Raw genomic sequence first — 16,953 nt, forward strand, 5'->3', positions numbered from 1 at the left:
CAAATATGCATTAGCAGAATCATTCCTGTGCCACTTTGTGTTTAGCTTGCTCTAGCCTTTGTAAATCCCAGTGCCTGTCCCACCCCCAGGGATTCTGATCCCGTGTTCAAAAACAAACACTCCACAGGTGACTGTAAGGTGCCATGTGGGCTGAGAACCACTGGGGCAGGGGCGGACATTTCCCTAACCCTACAGTAATTCCTGTTTGGGAATCCTATGTGCGCTGAACAGTGCCTTTAGCTCGTTGTCTAGTTACACGCCACCTTAATTCTTCTGATTTTTTTTTTTTTAAGGTTTTTTTTTTTTTTTTTTTTTTTTTTTTTTTTTTTTTTGACAGGCAGAGTGGACAGTGAGAGAGAGACAGAGAGAGAAAGGTCTTCCTTTGCCGTTGGTTCACCCTCCAATGGCCGCCGCTGCAGCCGGCGCACCGCGCTGATCCGATGGCAGGAGCCAGGATCCAGGTGCTTTTCCTGGTCTCCCATGGGGTGCAGGGCCCAAGCACCTGGGCCATCCTCCACTGCACTCCCTGGCCATAGCAGAGAGCTGGCCTGGAAGAGGGGCAACCGGGACAGAATCCGGCACCCCAACCGGGACTAGAACCCGGTGTGCCGGCGCCGCAAGGTGGAGGATTAGCCTATTGAGCCACGGCGCCGGCTCCAATTCTTCTGATTTTTGATACAAGATGTATTTTATTTGAAAGACACAGATAGAGAGCACGCTATCTTCTGTTTCCTGGTTCACTACCCGAATGCCTCCTACAGCCAGGCTAGGTCCAGGCAGAAGCCAGGAGCCAAAAACCCCATGGGGGCTTCCCACATGGGTGACAAGGACTCAAGTACTTGGGGCATCAGCCGCTGTCTCCCAAGGTGTGCAGTAACAGGAAGCTGGGTCAGAAGTGGAGGGGTGGGGTGGGGGTGGGGTAACCAGGACTCACACCAGGCGCTCCTGTATGGGATGTGGGGTGTTCCAAGCAGCTTAACCAGCTGTGCCACGTGCCCACCACCTAATCTCTTCTTAAGGAAGACAAATGACTGGGTCAACAGGTGTGAAGTAATGTTCAAAAGTTTATTCAACTTACTGCTAGAATGTCCTGGAGGATTTCACCAATTAACGTTCTTGATAACATCAAACATCATTTGATGGCGTGGGAAACTGATTCAAAGTAGCTTGAAAGTACTCTCTGGGGGGCTGGCACTGTCCACAGGGTAAAGCCGCTGTCTGCAGTGGTGGCATCCCATATGGGTGCCAGCTTGTGTTCCGGCTGCTCCACTTCCAATCCAGCTCTCTGTCATGGCCTGGGAAAGCAGTAGAGGATGGCCCAGGTGCTTAGGCCCTTGCACCCACGTGGGAGACCCTGGCTTTGGATCAGCACAGCTCCAGCCATTGTGGCCATCTGGGGAGTGAATCAGCAGGTGGAAGACCTCTCTCTCTCTCTCTCTCTGCCTCTCTGTAACTCTGCCTTTCAAATAAATAAATTTAAAAAAAATTATTGAAAAAAAGAAAGTACCCTCTGGATTAGATGTTATTTATTTGAAAGACAAAAGTGACAGAGAAGAGACAGAGAAATCTTCCATCGCTGATTCACTCCTCAAATGGCCACATGGACCAGAGCTGAGCCACTCTGAAGCCAGGAGTCAAGAACTTCTCCCAGGTTTCCTACATGGGTGCAGGGGCCCAAGCACTTGGGCCATCCTCCTGTGCTTCCCCAGGCCCACTAACAGAGAGCTGGATCAGAAGTGGAGCAGCCAGGATTTAAACCTATGCCTGTATGGGATGCCGGCTTTGTAGGCATCAGCTTAACTCACTATACCACAATGCTGGCCCCAGTAAATCTTTTATAACAAAGTTTTTTATTATAAAAATTTTTGTTTTGTCTGAGCTATTTCACATTACAAAGTTTGTTTTCACATTTTAATTGTGACAGCAATTAGCCTACAATACTGGTAATGTTTAATAATACTAATTAAGATAATTTTAATTATTAAAATTAATTATTAGCATAGTAATTAAATTTTAAATTATTAGTGTAATAATACTATTATTAATAAATTAGTGTAAAACATGCAGGCCTGGGCCAGGCTAAAATTATGGGCCAGGAATTCCATCCGGGTCTCCCATGTGGGCGGCAGTCACCCAGTGACTGGAGCCACCATCTGCTGCTCCCATGGGTGTATGTTAGCAGCAAACTGGATTGGAAGCAGAGGCTGGACTTGAATCCAAGCACTTTGCTATATTCAGACATCCCAAGTGACAGCTTAACTCACTGCAAAACAACAGCCAGCTCCTATGGGAGCATTTTCAAAATTAATGTAGTATCCAGGGCTTCCCGTGTGTTCCCTCCAACCAATTCTGACACCCTCCGTTCATTTCCTAGTACTACTATAACAGCCACAAACGAGGTCACTTAACATTTCATCTGTGCACTTGACCCCCACCAGCTTTGCTGAGCTCCTGTTGCGTTGCATACTGAGCCGCAGGCATTGTAGAAGGGCAACAAACCAAGGCAGTTGAGCCAGCAGTGCTGAGAGAGGTTTGGTGGCCTCTTCATTGGTGCCACAGTTGCCATCACTGCCACATAGAACTTCTGGAAAAATCAGCAGCTCATCCTGAGTTCACCACATAACCAAAACACCCCCCAAGATCCCTTCTAAAATGGGTCACAAGTTTCCCTTTCTTTTTGGAACGAATGTGCAGAACACAATGTCATTATCATTGTAACTACATTATGCTCTACCAGAGAACTGTATACCCTATAGAAAGTCACAAGGGCACTTCAGAACTGAAAGTTACAAGGGCAACAGAACTGAAAGATAAGTTTCTCTTGCCGCACAGTGGGGTGCCTGTATATATACTGTACAAAGAATTGAGGCGGAGTAAGTATTTAGCCTGGCGGTTAAGACATGCATGTCACATACAGGAGAACCTAGGTTTGAGTTCTGACTGTAGCTCCTGATTCTGGCTTTATGGTAACGCAGGCCCTGGGAGGCAGAAGTGACAGCTCAAGTAATTGGATTCCTGCCACCCACGTGGGAGATGTGGATTGAGTTCCTTACTCCCAGCTTCAGCCCCGGTCCAGCCCTGGCTGCTGTGCCCATTGGGAGAGTGAACCAGTGGATGGGAGCTCACTCTGTCTCCTAGCCTCTCAAGTAAATCGAACTAAAATTTTAAAAAAATGTTTCAACAAAAACTGTAAGAGAGGAGCTTACACAAAGACACACAAAAAGATAAATAGAAAATAATAGCCTGTTGTTTTGAGGGGCTAGAAGGGTTAACAGGCAGGTAGGGCCCCCTGGGAATGAGAAACCAGGTGTTTGTGTGAAACCTGATTAGACAAAAGACACTGTCCCTAGAAAGCAGAGAGATCAGCGGTTGGGGAACACAATGGTTCCCATACCCGTAGGTAACTGTATGAGCAACTGGGCTCTGGCGTCAGACCAGAACACCCCACAGAGCAGCACGTCTCAGGTGCTTAGCAACCGATCAGGGGGGCACAACCCGCCTTAATTGTCAAATCAACAATATTTCTCAACTGTCACGTCTCCCAGATGGTGACACAGTAACCTTTGTTAACAGCTCAGGAGCCATGACTGCTACACAAGAGACATAGAGAAAACAAAGCAGACCCCAGCGTATTCAAATTATGTAGAAGATTTGATGGATTGACACACAGTCCCTGTACAAGTTCCCAAAACCCAGACCTTGATGGACCCCTCCTTGGAAACCCTTCCCGGCAAGCAGGAGTCTCTGTTTCTCAATAAAATCTACTTTCCCTTGCTTTGCTCACATCACCGCCACCCCTCCACCCCCACCTGCATTGTTGCCTGCATCAAATTTCATCATGGCCTTGAGACAAGGAACCAACTCTGGGTGCCTGTTACAATATCATTTATGCCATGCATATGTCTGAAAATATTGTACTGTACCCTATAAAAGTATACAAGAGGTAAATGTTCATCCAGATTTTTTAAATGAAGGAACTATTTTAGATTTGTTTAGTTGCAAAAAGTTTTGAAATGCGTTCATTTGAGGGATTTTTCAGAAAGTTCATTTTGAATTCTTAGTGTTTCTAATTTAATTCTTCCACCCCAATCAGCCTTGTGTGAGCCTTGCAGTTTGGGTTTCATAGCTGTGCACTCTCACTTTCTAGAATGGGATTCAAACAAGAGTGATGGAGTCGGACAGGGCTCATGGTTGCTGGAAACTTGATCTTTTTTTTTTTTTTATTTGACAGAGTTAGACAGTGAGAGAGAGAGAGACAGAGAGAAAGGTCTTCCTTCTGTTGGTTCACTCCCCAAATGGCTGCCACGGCCGGAGCTATGCCAATCTGAAGCCAGGAGCCAGGTGCTTCTTCCTGGTCTCCCATGTGGGTGCAGGGGCCCAAGCACTTGGGCCATCCTCCACTGCCTTCCCGGGCCACAGCAGAGAGCTGGACTGGAAGAGGAGCAGACGGGACTAGAACCCGCTGCCCATATGGGATGCTGGCACCGCAGGAGGAGGATTAACCAAGTGGCGTTGGCCCCTAGAACTTGATTTTGTGATGCTGCTTAGGCTGCCTTACAAACTTTGCTGATCATTCTTTGCTTCCTTGCTGGGTTGCAGACAGCTGAGGTTGATGCGCATTTAGCTTTCATGCCTGAGCTAAAATCTTGTTTGCTGATGTTTGCTTCGTTATTCTGCTTTCATCCTAGGTAGAAATTCTCATGCCTTCTGTCTGTCATTCTCTTTCTGGGGCCTTAATACCAAGGGGCTTTCCCTTTCAGTTAGCTTGACATGTAAACAATAACTTTGGTGTGAGGCAAGGAAGTGCTTCAGTGTGGCTTCAGTTGGCTGCAAGAATCCCAGAAAGTTCTAAATAAAAGAAGACAGCCGTGGGGCCAGCACTATGGCGCAGTAGGTTAATCCTCCGCCTGTGGTGCCGGCATCCCATGTGGGCGCCGGTTCTAGTCCCTGTTGCTCCTCTTCCAGTCCAGCTCTCTGCTGTGGCCCGGGAAGGCAGTGGAGGATGGCCCAAGTGCTTGGGCCCTGCACCCGCTAGGGGGAGACCAGGAGGAAGCACCTGGCTCCTGGCTTCAGATTGGCATAGCTCCGGCCGTGGCAGCCATTTGGGGAGTGAACCAACAGAAGGAAGACCTTTCTCTCTGTCTCTCTCTCTCTCTCACTGTCTAACTCTGTCAAATAAAAAAAAAAAATCAAGTTTCCAGCAACCATGAGCCCTGTCTGACTCCATCACTCTTGTTTGAATCCCATTCTAGAAAGTGAGAGTGCACAGCTATGAAACCCAATGGAAGGAAGACCTTTCTCTGTCTCTCCCTCTAACTGTCTGTAACTCTACCTCTCAAATAAATAAATGAAATCTTTAAAGAAAATAAAAGCAGACAGACAGACAGACCGGTCATACCAAAGATACACATGGGGAGAAGACAGCCAGGCGGTGACGGAGGTGGGGAACGATGCTGCCTCAAGCCACAGAACAACTGGGTTACCAGAAGCAGGAAGAAGGGAGGTATTGTGACCCATCGGGGTCATAATAAAACCACCACATGGAATGCCCACATTCACTATAGGAGTTCTGGTGCAAGTCTCAGCTACTCTGCTTCTGACCCTGCTTCCTGCTAATGCTCCCACAAGTGTTCATGTGGATGATGGCACAAGTACTTGGGTCCCTGCCATGGGTGTGGGAGACCCAGATGGAATTCCAGGTTCCTGGCTTCAGCCTGGCCTAGCCTGGCTATTGCAACCATTTGGAGAATGAACCAGCAGATGAAAGATCTCTCTCTCTGTCTCTCTTTCTCTGTCTCTGTCTGTCTCTCTCTCTCTCTCTCTCTCATTCTCCCATTCTCCCTCCCTGTGTTACTCTGCCTTTCAAGTAAGATAAATCTTAAAAAGAAAGAAGAGGAGGGAGCAGGAATGCATCTGGCCCTTTGAAAGGCCTAGAGCATGACCCTGTGTATACCTTGACTTCACGCTTTCAGCCTCCAGAACGGTGAGAGAAGACATTTTGGATTTTATTTTTTAAGCCACATAGTTTGTGGTACAATTGATACAGTAGTCCACTGTGTGAATGTATGAGAATTTACCCAAGTTTTAAAATTTTATTTATCTGAAAGGCAGAGTGACAGAGAAAGAGGGAGAGAGAAAGAGAGAGGGAGAAAGAGAAAGATCTTCTGTCTGCTAGTTTACTCTCCAAATACCCCCAACAATAGGCCAAAGCTAGGAGCCAGGAACTCCATCTGGGTCTCCCAAGTGGATGGCAGGAGCTCAAGTACTTGGACCATCACTTACTGCTTCCAAGGCGCCTTAGCAGAAGCTGGCTCAAAAGCAGAAGCGTGAGTCCATCCCAGATACTTAACTCACTGTGTCAAAAGGCCCACCCCTATTTACCCACTTTTTGGTTGACAAATACTTAGGTCGTCTTCAGTTGGGATTATAATATAGAGGAGTTAGCAACATTCACATAGATCTCTTTTTGTGACCACAGGCATTGATTGTTTTTGGCTGTATACCTAGGAGTGAAGTTGCTGGGTTGTAGGTATGAGCGTGTTCAGCTTTAAGTAAACTGATGTACACTTCCTGCAGCAGTGTGTGAGCACACTGGTCCACAGAGTGACCAAGAATGGGTGTCTTTTCTGTTTGGCCATCTGTTGGGGTGTAGTTGTTTCATACTGTGCTTTTAATTTCTACTTTCCTGCTGATTAATGACGATGAGCACTTTTTCACATGTTCCTAGACATTTGGTATTCTCTCCTGCAAAATTCCTGTTGAAGTCTTCTGCCTTTTTAGTATTTATCTTTTTCTTATTGAATAGTAGGAGTTGTTTTGTTTGTTTGTTTGTTTGTTTGTTTGTTTTGACAGGCAGAGTTAGACAGTGAGAGAGAGAGAGAGAAAGGTCTTCCTTTTTCCGTTGGTTCACCCCCCAAGTGGCTGCTACAGCCGGCGCTCTGTGCTGATCCAAAACCAGGAGCCAGGTGCTTCCTCCTGGTCTCCCATGGGGTGCAGGGCCCAAGCACCTGGGCCGTCCTCCACTGCCTTCCTGGGCCACAGCAGAGCTGGCCTGGAAGAGGAGCAACTAGGACAGAATCCGGCGCCCCAACTGGGATTAGAACCCGGTGTACCAGCACCGCAGGTGGAGGATTGGCCTAGTGAGCTGCAGCGCCAGCCTTAATGTATTCTTTTTTTTTTCTTTTAATGTATTCTTAATTTAATGTATTTTTAATGTATTCTAGATATGGACACTGTCAAATATAGGTACAGTGAATATTTTCTCCCACTTCATGGGCACTTTCTGCTCTATTCATGGTTTTCTGTATTGAAGCTTCTGAGTCTGTGCAGCCATATTTGTTGCACCAACACATATAGGGCTTTGTGAAATGGGGTAGCATGGTGTAAAACCCAGCTAACTTCAGAGGAACTGAGGCTGTCTCAGTTCTGAGAGCAGGTCTGTCTTGGGTTCTTATTACCATAATGACATATCTGCAGCAGGCAACTTTGTCAAGAGAAGAGGCCAGTTTTGGCTCCTGGTTCTGGAGGTTCATAGTCCATGATCAGACAGGTCCCATTGTGTCAGCCCCTGGTGATGACGTTCTTGCTGGCTGAGTCCCCAGGGAACAAGGCATCACACAGGAAGAGACAGGAAGCAAGCTTATCTGTCTATGTCTATGCAGTTCTCTCTCTCTTCCCCTCCCTCCCCTAATAAGACCACCAGGATTCAAACGTGGGGGTACAACTCCAATGACCTAATCTAGTCTTAATCACTTCCTGAAGCCCCACCTTTAAAAACTATCCTTGGATTACCTTTCTATCCTCCCATTAACTTGTAACTTTGGGAGTTAAACTCCTGTATGAGTTTGGAGGCCAAATCATATTCAAACCCGCAGCAGGGCCTAAGCACAGCTGAGCATGTGAGGTTGCTGGTTTCTTGCAGTTAAACGCCTTGACCACGGCGGGAAGATGAGATCCAGGTGACTACAACCTTTGCTCCCTGCAATCCACCAGCATAGCCGATCTCCAGTGAATCATTTTGTGGTGACCACAAACTCTAACTCCTTATTTCCAGTTTTCCCTCTCTAGGCCTCATCGGATCTCCCGGACTAACCAAAACAAAATGATGACCTAAGTGTTGAGAACCGCTACTTTCTTCATGCAAAGGCAATGTCTTGGTCTGTTTTCTGTTGCTGTCACTGAGCACTACAGATTGGGTGATTCACAAAGAACCGAGATTTATTTAGTTCCTGCTCTTGGAGACTGGAAAGCCCAACAGCATGGCGCTGGCATCCGTTTGGCAGAAGGTAAGAGCCTTCCAGCCGCCTCCTAACATGGCAGAGGGCACCGCAGACAGGGCGGAGCAGGTGTGCTAGCTTGGATCTCTCCCCCCCTTTTAAAGACTTGTTTATTTATTTGAAAGGCAGAATTACAGAGAGAGAGAGAAAGAGAGAGGGAGGGAAACAGGTCTTTCGTTTGCTGGTTCACTCTCCAAACATCAGCAGGAAGCTGGATCGGAAGTGGAGCAGCTAGAATTGAAAGCAGCACTCTTATGGGATGCCAGCATCACAGGGGGTGGCTTAACCCTCTGGCCCCGCTCTTCCTTTTCTTATAAAACTTCCAATGCCATCATGGGCATTCCACCCTCATGACTTCCTCTTATCCTAATCATCTTCCAAAGGCCCTGCCTCTGGATACCATCAGTATATGAATTTGTTCATGGAGTTTCCAACATATGAACTTCTAGAGGATGCTAAGCTTAGCAGATGATTGTACAGGCTCCTGTGTGCTCCACAGGTCAAGGATCCTGATGTGAATCTTCCACACTCTCTTGGGTTTTCTGCCAATGCAGACCCTGGGAGGCAGCAGCAAGGGCTCCAGTAGTTGTTTTCCTGCCACCCACGTGAGAGCCTGGGATTGAGATCCTGGCCTCAGGCACAGTGGGCTGTTGCAGGCATCTGGGGAGTAAACTAGCAAATGAAAGCTCTCTCTCTCTCTCTGATAAAATTTAAAAGAGCTTTTTTTTTCTTTCCTTAAAGGAAGCATACAGAGAGACAAAGAGCATGCCTAGAGGAACACGGTGTGAGGACACAGAGGGAAGATGGCAGGCTGCAAGCCAGGAAGGGGGGTCTCAGAGGAATCCAACCCTGGGGCATCTTGCTGTTGAACTTCCAGCCTCGAGACAGTGAGAAAACAAATGTCTGTTGTTTCAGCCACTCTGTCTCTGATAATTTCCTATGGAAGTCTGAACAGACCAATGCAGCCTCTTGCTGGCATGGCCCCCAAAATCCCAGGGAAGGCACAGATCAAAGCAAGCACAAATCTGCTGGCAGCAGTTGCTCCAGTCGTGTTGGTACAAAGAGGGCAGCATGATACTAAATAACCTGAGACCACATTGACCCAGACCAAGTACATCTTGGACACTAAGACTTGATAGCTTCTCCTTTAATTATTGAGTTGACTTCTACAGAGAGCAAGTTACACATTCATTATTCAACCTGAAATTTAGTAAAACCTCTTATTGCAGTTTCTATATAGAGAGAGCTATATATGGGGCTATATATATTTATATAATGTTTTAGAAAATAATTTGGCAATATGCAGTTAACCTAGGTCTAAGTTATCCCACTTCTGAAAAAAAAAACTATCTTGAAGAAATCAGAATCAGGAAATCTTTTGTAGATAAGGCATTCAGTAGCATTTATTTTTATCAACAACTACACAAATGTCCAACACAAAGGGAAGAGTTAAGAAATCTCTGACATCATCCATGGGGACATTATGTGGTCACTAAAGAATGTTGTTTTCCAACTGTTTAAAATAAATGTGAGAAATCTACACCAGGGAATACTACTCAACAGTAAAAATAGGATAAACTATTGATCTCTGTAAGAACTTGGATGAATCTCCAAGAATTATGCTAAGTGGAAACAAATTCAATCTCAAAGGTCATCATATGATTCCATTTATATAGTATTCTGAAAATAACATCTCTTCAATATTTAGAGATGAAAAATACAGTGGTGGTTGCCATGGGTTGGGGATGGTTGGGGGCAGAGAGAAACCATTGTGGTGATGGAACAATTTTGTATCTTGATTGTGGCTACAGGGATGTATGAAGGAACTTCACAAAGTTCATGGGAAAATAAAATTGAAAGATAGAATACAACTATTAACTTTATTTCCTTTTTTAAAAAGATTTATTTATTTATTTGAAAGGCAGTGTTACAGAGAGGTAAAGGCAGAGAGAGAGAAGAGGTCTTCCAGGAACCAGACAACTCATAAATCATTTCAACATTTGGGCCTGTATATCATTTCAACATTTGGGCCTGTATAATGTACGAAGATAATTTTTTTAAAGATCTATTTATTTATTAGAGAGATAGAATTACAGACAGAGGAAGAGACAAACAGAGGTCTTCCATCCACTGGTTCACTCCCCAGATGGCCACAATAGCCAGAGCTGGCTCAATCCAAAGCTAGGATCCAGGACCTTCCTCCAGGCTTCCACGTGGGTGCAAGGGCCTAAGCACTTAGACCATCTTCTACTGCTATCCCACCCATAGCAGAGAGCTGGATTGGAAGAGGAGCAGCCGGAACATGAACCAGCACCCGTATGGGATGCCTGCACCACTGGTAGAGGCTTAGCCTACTATGCCATAGCACCCACCCCTCATGAAGAAAATTTTGAACATGTTTGCCCCTTTATCAACTTAAAATTATCTCCAAACATGCATGTAGTTAGGGAAACGGATGCTAAGAGATATTGGATGGATGTATACAGACTTTTATCAAACATATTAAACATATATATAATGTATATTTTAATATATAACCAATTAAATACTTACATGGATACACAAAATATAGCAATTTATTAGTGTACCTGTGTAGATCAATGAGTAAATCCTGGTGCTTTAGCTACAGAAGAGAGGCCATGAATGCATTGTATTTTATGTAAATGTGCACATAGGCAAGTCCCAATGTGTCTTTTTTTAATTAATTAATTTATTTGAAAGACAGAGTTACAGGGAGGCAGAGGCAGAGCGAGAGAGAGAGAGAGACATCTTCCATCTGCTGGTTCACTCCCCAAATGGCCACAACAGCTGGGAGCTAGACCCATCCAAAGCCAGGAGCTTGGAGATTCTTCCAGATCTCCCACGTGGGTACAAGAGCTCAAGCACTTGGGCCATCTTCTACTGCTTTCCCAGGCCATAGAGAGGGCTGGATCAAAAGTGGAGCAGCCGGGACTCGAGCTGGCATCCATATGGATGCCAGCACTGCAGGCAGTGGCTCTACCTGCTACGCCACAGCACTGCCCCCCTCCAGTGTATCTTTTTAGGAGTGATCATTATCACTATCAAAAAATGCCTAACCTGTGCCGGCACCACGGCTCACTAGGCTAATCCTCCTCCTGCAGCACCGGCACCCCGGGTTCTAGTCCCGGTTGGGGCACTGGATTCTGTCCCGGTTGCTCCTCTTCCTGTCCAGCTCTCTGCTGTGGCCCGGGAGTGCAGTGGAGGATGGCCCAAGTGCTTGGGCCCTGCACCCTCATGGGAGACCAAGAGGAAGCACCTGGCTCCTGGCTTCGGATCGGCGCAACATGCTGACCATGGTGGCCATTTGGGGGGTGAACCAACGGAAAAAGGAAGACCTTTCTCTCTGTCTCTCTCTCTCTCACTGTCTAATTCTGCCTGTCAAAAAAAAAAAAAAAAATGCCTAACCTGAAGACACTATGTAAATTGACAAAAAAATATGCAGGATATATATAACCCCAGGATACACAAAAAATCTTACACACTCTCATCCAGTCAGGACAGGAGTCTTTGAGTCCTCTTCTCCTTAAAACCATGGGAGGGGCCGGCGATATGGTGTAGCAGGTTAAGCCGCTGTCTGAAGTGCCAGCATCTCTTATGGGCATCAGTTCTAGTCCCGGCTGCTCCTCTTCTGATCCAGCTCTCTGCTATGATCTGGGAAAGCACTGGAAGATGGCCCTAGTTCTTGGGCCCCTGCACCTGTGTGGGAGACCCAGAAAAAGCTCCTGGCTCCTGGCTTTGGACCAGCACCATTCCAGCCATTGTGGCCATCTGGGGAGTGAACCAGCAGATGGAAGATCTCTTTCTTTGTCTCTCTCTGTAACTCTGCCTTTTAAATAAATAAATAAATAAATCCTTAAAACAAAAAGCCCAGAGTCTCCTTCCTGGCCATGTCAGGTTCAGTTGGCCTATGCCTGAGGCAGTTGACCAAGGCTCCGTCCCCCAGACAGGCCCAGGCCAGTGGTCAGCAGCCTTTCTCTGTGAGACACAAAAACCATGTTACGCTTCAGGCCCTAAGTGTCCTCTGAGTGCTCAACCCTGTCCTGATGTTTCAGAAACCGCTGCAGATAATATGTAAATTAGGAGGTGTGGCTGTGTTCCAAGACAGCACTGGTTACAAATGCTGGTGGATTTGGGCCAGGCAGTAGTTAACCACAGCCTGCTTTATATGTTCCAAACCACAGTGGTGACTATTATTAATGTCCCTTCTGCAGTCCAATCAGAGCACTGCACAGTGTAGCCCACCATTCCATCTCTCACAACCTCCTCCCCACACCCACCGTTTCAAGATTTACCCCCCTCAAGACTAGGCCCTGTGCCTGCTGTCACATTGTACTTGTCAGAATTATTTCAGTCCAGATCCCAACAGGCGACAGATGGCATGTTCAAATGGCGTAACCCCAGGGGAGTGTGGTTGGGTGGGCAGAGCCAAGGAAGACTGGGGTACCCCCAGAGCAGTTAGCACCTCCAGGCCCAAGCAGACAGGGTGAGCACCTGGACGAAAGGACTCAGGAAGTATCTTAGTTTTCTGTTGCTAATTGCACAATACTACAGGCTGGTGGTGTTGCAATAAAAAGTGGTTTATTTGGCTCCCAGTCCTGGTTCAGGGTCAAGGACTTGCATCTGGTGATGGTTTTCTTGATGGCAGAATCCCATGGTGGCACAGTGCCTCTCTTGGTGAAACATGAATGGTGCATGAAAGATCTAGACAAACTGGCTTTTGTAGCAAACCCACTGTTGAGATAATCCATTATCTCATTAATCACATGAATGGATTAATCCTTTCATAAGGGCAGAACCGTACTCATCTCTTACAGGTGCCACCTGGCCCCAGCTCTTGGTATTTCATAATGAAGATTAAATGCCCATCTGAGCTTTGGAGGGGAGAAACCATATTCACACCATAGCAGTGACCTTCATTTGAGCAAGGAAAAGTCCAAAATAGACTCTTGTGCCCACTCAGATCTCCTGCTGCCAAAACCCAGCTGGAAGCTAGGGAGCCAGTCAGTGGGATCCAAAGGCTCAGCCTCCGTGGCGGAGGGCAGGGTACAGAAAGGTGTGGAGTGGCTGCGGTGGGGCCAGTGGAAGATCCGCAGCTCAGCAGTATCCTGTAATTGCCTGTCACTAGCTGCTGTCCTCAACCAGCCTACCCAACAAGAAGTCAGAAGCATGCATTTCTTTACCACTGGAACCACATTCCTTCCCCAGCGCTGGCCCCCTAACAGGCTCAGTAAAGGTTGGCAGATAAAGCATGCATCAGAGTCCTAAATCCGTGACCAGAAGGCCCCACAGAGCTAAGCAGCACTCACCTACTTATTCATCCATAACTTAGTCGTTCAAACTTGCCAACACAGAAAACCACCAGGGGCCGGCACTGTGGCACAGCAGATTAAAGCCCTGGCCTGCAGCGCCAGCATCCCATATGGGCTCCAGTTCTAGTCCCGGCTGCTCTACTTCCAGTCTAGCTCCCTGCTATGGCCTGGGAAAGCAGTAGAGGATGGTGCAAGTCCTTGGGCCCCTGCACCCATGTGGGAAACCTGGAAGAAGCTCCTAGCTCCTGGAATCGGCTTGGCTCTGGCCGTTGCGATCATCTGGGGAGTGAACCTGTGGATGGAAGACCTCTCTCTCTGTCTCTAGCTCTCTCTGTAACTCAGACTTTCAAATAAATAAATCTTTTAAAAAAAAGAAAAGAAAAGAAACCACCAACAGCCAGACTTTGAGCCCCGACCTGATGTTGCTGGTGCAGAACGCCCTTCCACTGTTCACTCCCCACATGTGTGCAACAGCCAGTGCCGAAGTCAGGAGGCTAGAACTCCACTGGACTCTGACAGAGGGAAAGAGACCAATGCAAGAAACAGGGGACAAGAAATTCACAGGACCTGCTGTTACAGTGGCTTCAAAGTGAGAAACAGGTTTCTCACTCATGCAACTATGCAGGGTCAGTTGTTCAACCAAACAACACAAAGTTGTTTTACATTTGGATGTTAAAAGCTTTGTGCAGCCAATACTTGTATATAAATAAAACTATACAATTGCATATATTTATGAACAAAGTACACATTTATATAAAACCAATGTGAAAAGTTAACCTCTGGAAAAATATCAAAAGTATATCTTAGGTGCTAGCATTGTGGCATTGAGGGTTAAGCCACCACCTGCAACCCTGGCATCCCACATGAGCACTGGTTCAAGTCCCAGCTGCTCCAGTTCTGATCCAGCTCCTGCTAATGTACCTGGGAAAGCAACGGAAAATGGCCCAAATACCTGGGCTCTTGCACCCACGTGGGAGACCTGGATAGTGTTCCTGGCTCCTGGCTTTGGCTTGGCCCAGCTTTGGCCATTGTGACCTTTTGGGGGTAAACCAGCAGATGGAAGGTCTTTTTCTCTCTCTGTAACTCTGCCTTTCAAATAAATAGATAAATCTTTTTAAAAGTTATATCTTATAAATCAGTGTCTTCAAGCCCTTTTGGTCATACATTCCATCAGTAAATGTATTTTTGAAGATGAGCTTCCATTGACATATATTATATATTATATATTGTACTAATGTATTAAGTATGTCATAAAGCATAAACAATAATTATACTAAAGTATATACAAAGGAAAGTATCATTTATGCCCCATATCCTACTGAATCATTTTTGGGCCCTTCTGGGGGTGCTTACATCTATTTTGGAGATCACTGCTATAAATAGCAGCTTTGGTTCAAAACATGGTTGCAAAAGGATACATGTCTAAATACACTTCTAAAAAAAGTAGTCCCATCTTATCCCTGGAGAGCTCATGCCAAGTCTCCAAGTGGATGCCTGAAACTGTTGGGAGTTACCAAGCCTATAATTTGATGCCTTTTCTATCTTAACTAAACCCTCGTCACACAATGTGGTCCTAACTTTTGTAGTTTGAGGTGCCATAGCAAAACTAGCACAAGTTTGATTTTCCTTCTTTATAATTTCACAAATAGAAGGTTTGTTCTTACCACAGATCTTAGCAACCTTAGCAGATGGTTTTTTTCTTTCCTAAAAGGACTTTCATGTTTCCGCTTAAAGATAGCATATTACAGCCGGCGCCGTGGCTCAATAGGCTAATCCTCCACCTTGCGGCGCCGGCACACCGGGTTCTAGTCCCGGTTGGGGCGCCGGATTCTGTCCCGGTTGCCCCTCTTCCAGGCCAGCTCTCTGCTATGGCCAGGGAGTGCAGTGGAGGATGGCCCAGGTGCTTGGGCCCTGCACCCCATGGGAGACCAGGAAAAGCACCTGGCTCCTGGCTCCTGCCAGGATCAGCGCGGTGCGCCGGCTGCAGCGGCGGCCATTGGAGGGTGAACCAACGGCAAAGGAAGACCTTTCTCTCTGTCTCTCTCTCTCACTGTCCACTCTGCCTGTCAAAAAAAAAAAAAGATAGCATATTACAGCTTCTCTTTGACAAATCTGATTCACCACATACATCACTACCGTTGTGCCTTGGGGCCATTATTAAATAAAAGAAGGGTTCCTTTAATGCAGGCACTGCGATATTGTAACAATTGATCTGATAACTCAAAGAGCTCCTCGGTGACTATCAGGTGGGTAGCATATACAGTGTGGATACGCTGGACAAAGGGGATGATTCACATCCTGGGTGCAAGATTTCATCACACTGCTCAGAATGGTGTGTAATTTAGAAGTTATTGAATTGTGTATTTCTGGAGTTTTTCCATTTATTATTTTCAGAATGGTTGATTGCCAATAACTGCAGTTGCAGAAAGTGAAATTGCAGGCAAGGGAGGACTATATAACTTAGAGTTTAGCAAGGCAAGCAAAGGCCACAGTGGCCTAGAGGTCGATTGCTCTGTCTTAAGTGTGGTTCTCCAGAGCTGAACCCTTGGGAGACGCTGCAACCTTAGTGGAGGAGGTAGGCTTGGGTGCTAGAGCAGCCTCTGCCTTCAGCTAACCATCTGCCCTTGGGCGAGTCTTCTCTAGCCTTCAGTTTCCCTAGGTGTGAAAATTAGACATCATGTCCTTCAAGGATTTGTGCAGAACTCAATGGGAGAGTCCACATGCAGCACTCATGGCACACAGTACGCACTCAGTAAACATGGAACAGCTGCTACGATGGTTTCATTGTCAGGTCTCTCCCTGTTTGCTGTGGCACCTCCCACCTTCAGTCGCTGTTCCCACCCATGCTCCCTGGAGCCTTTTTTCCATAACATAGTGACCTCTGCAAAACATGAGACAGATGTAAAGCTACTTTAATTTTAAATGTATGATAGCAATTGCACAGTAAGGGGTTAACTTTGTGCCAAGAGAGTTTTGGCCCTTGCTCAGCTCCTGGGGAGTAACTGCTAAGCTCTGGAATGTTCTGCTTGGTCAGGGTGCCCTTGTTTACCTGGAGGACTTGGGCCACCCAGATCATCTGTGGCAACCAATTCATGACCAGGAGACCTTGGGTCATACAGATCAGCTTGGCCTCTGCGGGGGCTAGAGAATAAGATCAACCATGTGAGCATTCAACCACAATACAAAGACTGACACCAATCAAAACCCTGGACATCTGGGGCCAGCACTATGGCACAGCAAGCTAATATGATGCCAGCATCCCATATGGGTGCAAGTTCAAGTCCTGACTGCTCCACTGTTGATACAGTCCCCTGCTGCTAATGCACTTGGGAAAGTAGCAGAAGATG

General features: G+C 46.5%; 1 long non-coding RNA gene across 1 annotated transcript in view; it reads left to right on the forward strand.

Moving 5' to 3' along the window:
- The first annotated feature begins 8,053 nt into the window (after window positions 1–8,053).
- LOC149127997 (uncharacterized) overlaps window positions 8,054–16,953 on the forward strand; it is a 30,910-nt gene continuing 22,010 nt past the window's right edge. Inside the window, exon 1 of the long non-coding RNA XR_016230222.1 lies at window positions 8,054–8,285. This is a non-coding gene — a long non-coding RNA (uncharacterized LOC149127997). The remainder of the gene's footprint in view (window positions 8,286–16,953) is intronic.

This window comes from Oryctolagus cuniculus, chromosome 2 (assembly GCF_051225735.1).
Source record: "Oryctolagus cuniculus isolate XC-2025 breed Fujian yellow rabbit chromosome 2, ASM5122573v1, whole genome shotgun sequence".
In the NCBI taxonomy this organism is placed as follows: domain Eukaryota; kingdom Metazoa; phylum Chordata; class Mammalia; order Lagomorpha; family Leporidae; genus Oryctolagus; species Oryctolagus cuniculus.